Below are 11,417 nucleotides of genomic sequence, written 5' to 3'. Positions count from 1 at the left end.
TTTAATTTAACCCTGTTTAACTTCGGTTAATCTTTTTTTTAATTTCCAACTAACGATTTAATGTAATTTAATTTCAAATTAACTTTCTTTTAAGAAATTGTTTATTATTTCGTGTTTTTTTTTTTAATATGAAATCATTCGGTTCTTAGAAATGGTTGATTTTTAATTACCTTTTTTAACATTACATTCACTCTTTTTAACTTCATATTAACTCTTTTTAATCATTTTAATTTAACCTTTTTTAACACGAAATTAATCTCTTTTTTAATTTTAGATAAACCCTTTTTAACATTAGTTCATAAAATTAACCTATTTTAACACTGAATTAATCTTCTTTAATTTTAAATTAACTATTTTTGACATTCAATGAACGCTTTTTTCTTTTAAATTAACCGATTTAATATTAAATTAACCCTTTTTAACATTAAACTATTCCTTTATGATTTTCAATTAACCAATTTTTTACATTAAATTAATCTCTTTTAACGTTAAATGACGTTTTTTTGTCAAATTAATTAACATTAGATTACAGAGTTTCAATTAAATTTTTTAACATTACATTCACTCTTTTTAACTTCATATTAACTCTTTTTAATAATTTTAATTTAACCATTTTTAAAATGAAATCAATCACTTTTGTCATTTTAAATTAACCCATTTTAACATTGAATTAATCTTCTTTAATTTTTAATTAACCATTTTTGACATTAAATGAACCACATTTATCGTTAAATTAAACCATTTGAACATTAAATAACGCTTATTTCGGTCAAATTAATCATTCTTAATGTTAGATTAACGATTTTTAATTGACACTTTTTTTAAATAAATTAACGCCCTTTAACTTCAAAATAATCTTTTGTAATTTTAATTTAACCCTTTTTAACTTCGGTGAATCTTTTTTTAATTTCCAACTAACCATTTTTAACATTAAATTTACCGTTTTTTTTCATTTCAATTTAACCATTTTACCATAAATTAACGTTTTTTAACAATAAATAACGCTTTGACAATTTTATTTAATTAAATAACACAAATTAGGCAAAAGCATAAAAAGGTGGTAGACTGGTTACCATTCACGCTATCTCAGTGTACTCCATATTCCACGAGGTAATTGGGGATTTGCCCCTCCATTCACGCTAATAAATTACTCTCACACACCAGATTTTGTTCACAATACCCTAGAATACTCGGTATTCTTCGGGGTATATTTTTTTTTAAATTTTAATTGTAATTAATTTTCATATAGTTTTTAAGAGTTCAATTATATTTTTTAACTACAAACTAAAGGAAGCATTTTTCTCGTAAGTTTATATTGGAATTAATTTTCATGTGATCTTTTAAGAGCCTGATTATTTTTAATTTGATTTGAATTACAAATTTTACTTTCCTTTCACTGAACGTAGTTTCAAGTCATACTATCTCCTAGGTTATTATACTTTTTAAGAAAGGATTAATTTGAAATTAGAAAGAATTAATTTGATGTACAAAGGAGATAATTTGAAATTAAAAAGGGTTAATTAATTTTCATGCTGTTTTTAAGAGCCCAATTATTTTCTACTTAAAAAATATCTCAACCTAAAAAGAACATTCTTTTCTTTTGAACCCGGTTTATATAACTTTTCATTTTAATTTGAATTAATTTTCTTTTGGCCTCTTTAAAAGTTAATTTTTCATAGAAAGGGGTTAGTTAATTTGCACGAAAAAGGCTACACCCTCCAGCAAACTTCATGTCCGTCAATTGGTCAACTTTCAATTACATATAATTCTTCAAAAAGGGACAAAATCACCAAAAAGGGATTCCTTCTCAAAATTTACATTGGTGGATTAGCATACTTCCCCCGGACGTTCAATTAGGCTAGATTTGCATTGGAAATTTGGCCAAGCACAATCCGCCGGTCTAAGGCACAACTAATAAGCCAAACTCACCAGAGCAAACATTTGTTTTTAATCTTTACCTTCACTTATTTAATTTGATTTTTGACAATAAAGTAACAACAAACGTACGGAAATGAACTAGATGTAAATAGTACTGCTGTACGAAGGGTTTCGAACCAAAAAATCTTCAGCTGAACAAAATATAGGCTCTAACGTGACCAGACGTCATCTTAGGAGGTTATCCTAGGTAAAATTAAACTAAAAAGTCTCTATTCAACGAAGTTTGAATCTTAATTACATAAAGTCGTGAAAGGCTGAACTTAACAACTGAAATACCTCGGATACAATAAATTTTAAGCCATGGGACAATATGGACTTTTTAGTCCAATCATGTAGGATAACCTCCTAAAAGGATTGATTTATTTTTTTATGAGGGTTCGCAACAGCAGAGGTAATATAAACCCTCAGGGTGTTTCTGAAAAAATAGCCCATTTGTAAGTACGTCGGGTTCGATTGCAGGACCGCTGGATTCGAACCCGGGACCCTCAGCTTACAGTAATGAGCGCCGTATCAACGCCTAAACCGTTGCGGCCGCCGACGCCCTCCTAAAAGTATTAATGTTCAAGGGGCACAGTGTATGCAAAAATTTAATCAATCAAAAGTCAAATTAATGAAGAATATTGGAAAAAAGTAATAAGGTCTGCGGGTTAATGAACTTTTTTAATTTGGTCGTTACCGATTATTTTGATCTGTGTCGGTCTGTCAGTTTAGGCATTTCGTCATCATCAGTGTGCCTGTATTTTGTTAGTTACTTATCCTCCTTTATCTTCTTGAAGTAGCATTCTTATTGGAAGTGCTTTTGTGGCACCAATTTGGGCAGCACGATCAGCCAGTTTCCATGTGTGTCACTGTGTCAGGACATAAAAGAAACCTACTACAGCTATCCTTGATAATCTGATAAAATTTAAATTTCTTGCATTACAGGATTATTAGTGAAATGGTCTCTAAGGGAAAATAGTGCGAGTCCAAATAAATTATCAATTCCTGGTTTATCTCAGGTATTTCCTAAAAATCCTTGGATTCGGAAATGTTGAGAAAATAATGGACAATAATGGAATAATCAATAAGTCAATAGAAATTGTGAAGCGAAACCCGGCGATATTTTCCAGCGGTGCATTACGATTTCATGGGAAGGAAAGTCATTTTGTATCGAAATAAAGCCGCAGTTTTTGTTTCATGATCAATCCAGCCAATAGTACAAAATTGGTAGAAAGAATTGAATTGAAAGGCAATTCTCTTTCTTTTTTTTCAACAATGACAACAAAAGGATGAGGATTGTGAGATTATAGGATAGAAAATGTTCAAACTTTTAATGGACTTGAATCATCGTCGAAAAGAAAGTTATCATTGAGCATGGAACCGATATTAGGAGACGTAGTTCTGGGTGAAAGCCGGTTAACGGGCCCATTTGAACTGGAAATCGCTAATATTTCGAAACTTTCACCTTTTGATTTCCGAAAAGGACCTCGGACTCAAAACTCAGATTTTCCCTTGTTGTAAATGAACCGAAAATATTCAACAAGTTTATCATCAGGAATAAAAATCCTCGGCTTTCATATTCATGCCGGCCGGTTTTGAAAAGCGTGAGAATCGTAAAAACAGTCATCACACCGCGGTGGGTTTTGACGAGAGGAAACAAAAATTAAAGCAGGTGTTTATGTGCAATTTCTCTTGTTTTATTGCCCCATCATAGCTGCGTTTCCAGTTTTACGGGGAGTAGAATTATAAAACTAAGCGATAAACGAAAATATGGCCTAACGAAAGGAGAAAACAATAATAAACTCGGTTTTGCTCGTTTTTCACACGGAGCCTGGACGGTTGAAAAACAAGCGAGACAAAGCGGACCCAGGAAAAGAGAGGCTGCAGGCCCGCTTGAAGGTTTTTTAAAAGAAATTTTTGACGAAGGAAAGGGATTGTGTTGAGGCGTCTGGCCTTAATGGTCGAGGATACTACCGAGCCGCACGAACCGGCGGAAGATTGCAGGTTGGAAGACAATTTTCTGCATCATCAGTGACATTCCGATCGGTCCGCCGTGCCCGGCCATCACGCTTTTGGTGTAATTGCGGCCGGCGGTGTCAGCGCTGATGAGATAACACAAACAAATTTTTCATCAGGCTCAAGCTCGACTTGCATAAAAAACTAGATTTGATTCAGAATACAGCATAAAAGTCTCAAAAGGTGAGTTCATATTCAGTAAATTATCGAAATTTGTAGGGCATTGATCTGTGAAACATAAATATTTTGATTTGGAACAGCAGAATTGACAATTTCAATTCAAACGAATGATCCAATGATCATACAGAAACATCACCAATGACACATCACAAACAACGAATGAATAAAGCGCTTAAGGAATATTCACGAGCGATCAAGTTTTGCCAAGAATAAATTATCGTTTCAATACTTCAATTGTACACTTTCACAAGCTGCGATCCAGTTTAATAAGTAGCAATGATTCAATTTACTAGGGCCAATGATCCAATTTTACAAAATATCAATGATTCAATTTTAAAAATGTACATATTAGCAAAGCTTACAAAGTAAGATTAAATTTTAAAAATAACCAATGATACAATTTTAAAAACTAACAATGATTCAATTTTAAAATGCACAAATGATTTAATTTTACAAAAGACCAACGATTCAATTTTAAAAAGTACCAATGTTTCAGTTTTACAGAGTCGCGATGATCCAATTTTACAAAGTACCAATCACTCAATGTTACGTAATAACAATTATTAAATTGCACAGAGTGCCAACGATGAATTTTAAAAAGTATCAATGAAAGTAATACCATTTTTAAAAAATTGATTGAATTTTAAACATGACCATTGACCAACGATACAATTTTAAAAACTAGCAATGATTCAGTTTTACAATTTACTACTTGCCAATGATCCAATTTTCAAAACGAACAATGATTCGTCAATTTTACTAAATACCGATTATTCAGTTTTACAAAGTGCCAGTCACCCAACGTTATTAAATAAAAATGATACAATTTTACAAAATATCAATCATTCAATTTTAAAAATATGAGTAAAGAATACAAAGTAAAGTTTCAATTGTAAAATGGACAAATGGTTCAATTTTGCAAAGGAGCAACGATTCAATTTTAAAAAGTACCAATGACTCAATTTTACAAAGTACCAATCATTCGATGCTACGTAATAACAATGATTAATTTGCAAAAAGTGCTAATGATGAATTTTAAAAAGTGTCATGAACAATGCTCCCATTGTAAAAACTAACATTGATTGAATTTTAAAAATGACAAATGACCAATGATACAATTTTAAAAACTAATAATGATTCAATTTTAAAATGCACAAATGATTTAATTTTACAAAAGACCAACGATTCGATTTTAGAAACTACAAATGATTCAAAATTACGAAGTATCAACCATTCATTATTAAAATATCAATCAGTCATCCAAGGTTACGAAATACCATTGAGTCAATGTTAAAAAGTACAGATGATTCAATTTTACAAAACTAATCATCCAGTGTTACACAATACCACTGATACCGTTTTATAAAGTACCAAAGTACAATTTTACAAAATACCAACGATTCGATTTTAAAAAGTACCAATGATTCAATTTTAAAGTCCTGGTGATCCAATTTCCAAAGTACTAATTTTCAATGTTGCAAAATAACAACGATTCAATTTCACAAAATACCAATGATTGAATTTCAAAACGTGCCAATTTACAATGACACCATTTTGAAAATTACGAATGATGCAATTTTAAAGAGTACAAATAATACTATTTTAAAAACTACAAATGATTCAAAATTACAAAGTATCAACCATTCATTATTAAAGGATCAATCCAGGTTTACAAAATACCACTGAGACAATGTTAAAAAGTACAAATTATTCAATATTACAAAGTACCAATGATCCAATTTCACAAAACTAATCATCCATTGTTACCCAATACCACTGATGCCATTTTATAAAGTATCAATGATACTATATTACAAAATACTTATCATCCATTGATACAAAATACCAATGATACAATGTTCTAAAATACCAATGATTCAATTTTCAATTAAACCTAATTCTATTGTAAAAAGCACAATTGAAACAACTCACAATATACCAACCATTACTTTTTCGAAATATGCATGACAAAATTTTCAGTAACAATCATCCAATATTACAAACTGTCGAGGATACAATCGACAGAATGCCAAATGATCAAATTTCAAAAATAATGAGTTTTGACGATTAGCTGGACAACTCTTAGATTGGGATCCTTTATTAATACGTAAAATTAGATAATAGTTGGATAGTTGATGATAAATGAATCGTTAATATTCTGCTTAATTGCATCATCATTAATAATTCTGTGTACTTTTTGATCCCTAAAAACAGTTTTCCTAAAAAATAAAATAAGAAATCATCAGGATTAGAGGATGAGCAATAGTCGATCGAAATAGTTTTGTAATTTGGCAACACTTTTGTCATTAATGCTCATTGATCAATTATAACTCCTTTCTGCGTATTTTGTGTTAGTTTAAATATTAAAAATTGTTTACCATCCTCGGCAGTGTAAGGTAACAGACGACATGGCTTACAGTTAAAAGGCACCGAGGAAATTCACAAGACAGTCCTCAAAACGCTTTTCCTTTCACCAGGAACCTACGGTAAAAAGGTATCGAGTGCAACGACCTAAAGACTTCCTCCACAGACGATGATAAACTCTTTCTAATGGAGAATTGGAGAGCAGGAGATGAGTCCAAATCAATCGGCGTTAAGTAGACTTTACAATTTAAAAAGTTGTCTCCCGATATACTTGGACTATTTTCAGACGTTGAAATAGAGCGTCTGGTAAACGTTAATGCCAAGGGGAGAAAAACAGTCGGATAGTGTTTATAAACTATAACACATGTGGCTGGAGAACTGAGAAAGGCCTGTCTTCAAGTGATGTGTAACTCTTATGAAACTTTCCTTATAAAGATAGTATTTTAATGTGATATATACTTTGGCAGATGGTAGATCAGATTTGAACCAAATACACCTTTCCGAACTAGTTTTTGATATTGCCAAGATCAAGGTTGTAAATGATCCGGATCTTTTGATTTGTGGCTCGATTTGAGCCGGTGAGGTGAAACGCCGTTTTTCCAAATAAAGCCATCGAGCCCGACACCGGTTCCTGGGGCCCTGTGAGAAAGCAGCCGCGGGTCCGAGGGCCATCGCTCTTTTTCTTTTCCCACTGTCCTTTCGCTTTCTCCGATCGGGTTCGGAACCCGCGAGCCGTTCCTTTTGTTATTCACGGCGATGTTCCGCTGTGGTATTCCTTTTGTCAGAGGCTAGCGGCGACGACACAATGTGTCCATGTAGCCGAGCGCATGTTAACAGACATTTATCGAGAGCGTACATTTCCGACGTATCGCGCATTCATATGACGGGACCGCGATACGCCCGGAATGTCAAATCGGGCGATTATCATAACGAACTATGGGTGAACATGTGAACTGACATCTCGAACAAATTCCTAGACGGTTTTTACTTACACATTTAAAAACTGTACTGAACAAATTATTTACAGCTTTAAAATAATAGAAGGTACCGAAAATGTATAACCACCAAATCGAACCTACAATTAAGTCTACTACTTGGATTTTAATGAGTTGTATGAGTATTTATCAGATTTTAATGCAGCAAATATTGAAATGTCTAGTTCTTAGCCAGCTGACGTAAATTTCTTTCATCCGGCCCGGAGGACCAACTTTGGCAAGAACACTCCTTAACAATTACCAACGCTTCATCATGAAATATCTAATTTTACAAATTATTAGTGATCCAACTTCAGAAAATAGCAAATTAACATCAGCACTAATCCATCATGAAAATGGAGAATCATCAAGAATATATCACGTCGTTCAACATCTATTAACAAATTGTACAAATTATCAATGAACCCAATTCAGAAAGTATGTCATCATAAACGATCCTCCATGAAAAAAAAACGTCACAAATTTCTAACGCATCACCACATTTTACAAATAAGAATGATCCGGCTTCACAAAATGGCAAATCATCATCATCAACGATCCAGCATGAAAATGGGAATCATCGAAAATAAACACGTCACAAATTACCTACGCATCATCATCATTTATGAAATTTTATAAATTATGAATGGGCCCAATTCGGAAAATAAAACAACCACGTCTAAAACGATCCATCCCGAAAAGGAGAATCATCAAGAGTTTATCCATGTCATAATTACCAACGCATCGTCATGATATATCAAAGTTCACAAACCAACATCATCTTCATAAACCGATCCAGCATGAAAATCGGATTAAATTACTAACGCATCATCACCAATTATCACATGTTTCAAATTATGAACGATCTAACTATAAAAAAATGAGATATCATCATCAAAAACGATCCACCCTGAAAAGGAGAATCATCAAGAGTTTATCCATGTCATAATTACCAACGCATCGTCATGATATATCAAAGTTCACAAACCAACATCGTTTTCATCAACCGATCCAACATGAAAATCGGATTAAATTACTAACGCATCATCACCAATTATCACATGTTTCAAATTATGAACGATCTAACTACAAAAAAATGAGATATCATCACCAAAAACGATCCACCCTGAAAAGGAGAATCATCAAGAGTTTATCCATGTCATAATTACCAACGCATCATCATCATTTATGAAATTTTATAAATTATGAATGGGCCCAATTCAGAAAATGAAACAACCACATCTAAAACGATCCATCCCGAAAAGGAGAATCATCAAGAGTTTATCCATGTCACAATTATCAACGCATCGTCATGATATATCTAAGTTCACAAACCAACATCATCTTCATAAACCGATCCAGCATGAAAATCGGATTAAATTTCTAACGCATCATCACCAATTATCACATGTTACAAATTATGAACGATCTAACTACAAAAAATGAGATATCATCATTAACAACAATCAACCACGAAACATCAAATAACACACACGAACAAGTAAAAGAGGAAACAGAACCGAAGGCCCAATTCCAGAAATATGTTAACAGAGGGGGAAAATCTTTTCGCCATAACTGTTGCTCGATACATGAATTATCGCAGATGATAATCAATTTCCTCAGCTGAATAAGAAGTTTGTAATTAGCCCGTAATACGTCGCGGCCGTGTCCAGGTCCTTCATCTTCACCGGCTAATGGACTTAATTGTCTATGGGATCCTAGCCGTGTAAAGAACGGACCACCCAAGACGATCTTTTATTTATGATGTTTTTTTTAATGGAGGAAATAAATATTCGAACAAGGGAGGTAGTTTCGTTGGGCGGGAGATGGTTATGCACGATCATCACTGACACTGGGCCTATGATTCATATTTGAACCATGTTGATATTACCATTTGTTAATTTTTTTACAAAATCTTTAATTGGTTTTCTAAATCAATTTGAAGCCCTCCGATTTATTGGAAATATGATTTTAAAAATAAAATGACCTTTGGTGGTTTACAAGGGTATAAATGCCTGTAAAATAAAAATCATCCCTTAATTAAAAAAATCCAGAACAGCAGTGGTTAAAGAGAGTTCTCGTGAAAAAAAGTACAATTGAGGTCAGAACGGGCTTTGAATTATGAAGCACACGTGGAGCTGCACACGTGGGACTTCCCAGGTGGTTCCAGGGTTGGAAAAACGTCCTCCATTAGGGCCGCCTCCGTTATTAATTGCCCCAGGGGCGGCCTAAATACACCTTGTCGTTTATTCTTACATTCACCCCGGGAAAATGTTAATTTGTAGACATTAAGTCTTTTATATTATTAAAAAAAAAAGATTCAGGTAAGAATACAAGAGGTAGGAAATGTAAATTGATAGGTTTTGTTGTCTTTCGGTTTTCATATGTGGGTGATCTTTTAGAAAGGATGTAGATCGATATGTCGCTCCTTGAAGCGTTTTTTTCTCTTTTATTCAGGGGTGAAGAAGATGACATTCTGACGTCCTGCCATCTTTGCAGATGGGCCTATTCGTTCTTATAGCCCCTTAGGGAAAAGGTTTAGAAAATCTCCAGGAAAGAAATCTCCCCCTTAATAAAAAAAAATGGCCGAGATTTAAAATAAACATAAATGCTCGATTATGTTCATCGGGAGCGTATAGAATCGACTTTAATGATCAATGGTCTATTCACCCGTTCATATTTTATGCAATATCTTATGTAAAAACGATGAAATTCGGCTCGTTAAGACGGAAGTTCAAAATCTGGTGAAAGTCCGGGGCTTATTTGAAAACCAACATTGTCGTGATTTACCCCTCCTCAAGACAATAGTGAAATCACTAAACTAAAATCATCAAAACATACAAATACAAAATCAAATCTTGACCAAAAAGAATACGTACTTATTTGCTCGTTATTTGAGATAAAAGAGAAGACTTGGAAGAAAGTGTTCAATCGATCAATAAACCGAGTTTAACGTCTGTCAATTCCGTCGGCTCAACTTTGGCTTTATCTCCCTTTTATCTCATCTTTCTTTTTGTGGAGGAGGCAATTTTCTCTGATGATCGGTTCGTATGAAGAAATTGCGGAACTTTGAGTTTTGCGAGTGAAAAAGAAAAAACTTTCAATCAATCACTTTCCTTCAACCAACCCATATCTTTCTATTAATCTATAAATATCTCCATATATCAGGTCTATAAACAGGTTGTCGCAAAAAGTTGACTCTTTTATTCTCAAATTGATTGGTTTTTTCTGAATTCAAGGCGAGTAAATGCCATTGGGTCAATTGATTTAAGGGTTTCCTTCCGTAACTTTATCTAGACAAATGTCCTAGCGTTATTTAATTGAAGGATTGATTTGTATAAATTCAACTCGATACGATACCACGAGGTCTATTGATGTTAGTATTTTTACTTTTAGATAAAGCCATCTTCTATTATTTTTTAAAGTAAGGATATGTTTTCAAGTTCAAATCAAAATATCCCCTGAGGTCATTTGATTTCAGGAATCCTTCCCGTAATTTTATCGGGAAAAAAATCCTTTCTTTACATCAATGTAAAGTTGATTTTTCTTAATTTTAATCAAGCTAAAATGCCATTGAGGTCAATTGATTTCAGGGTTTCCTCCTGAACATTTATCTAAAGATGCCATATCGTTGTTTATATCAAACTTGATTTTCCTACATTTAACTGGAGAAAAGATGCCATTAGGTCAATTGATTTTCGTAACTAAACATATTTCCTATCGTTATTTGTCTGGAGGATTGAATTTTTCAATTTAATCTTGAGAAATGAGCTGAAGAATAAGTGAACCCGTACTTCTAAAAGCTATTCTAAAACCTTCTTGTTTAAAAATTTTACTAACTTTTTCCGATAATTCACCAATGTATGGCAAACAACGGAAACCTACTGATTCATTTGTGGTGGGGTGACTGAGTCCTATTGTTGATTCGTTTAAAGTTAATTTTTTTATTCTTTTAACTAGCAACCT

This window comes from Cimex lectularius, unplaced genomic scaffold (genome assembly GCF_000648675.2).
Source record: "Cimex lectularius strain Harlan isolate CLEC.00 unplaced genomic scaffold, Clec_2.1 scaffold39, whole genome shotgun sequence".
Classification (NCBI taxonomy): domain Eukaryota; kingdom Metazoa; phylum Arthropoda; class Insecta; order Hemiptera; family Cimicidae; genus Cimex; species Cimex lectularius.
This window is presented reverse-complemented; position numbering follows the sequence as displayed.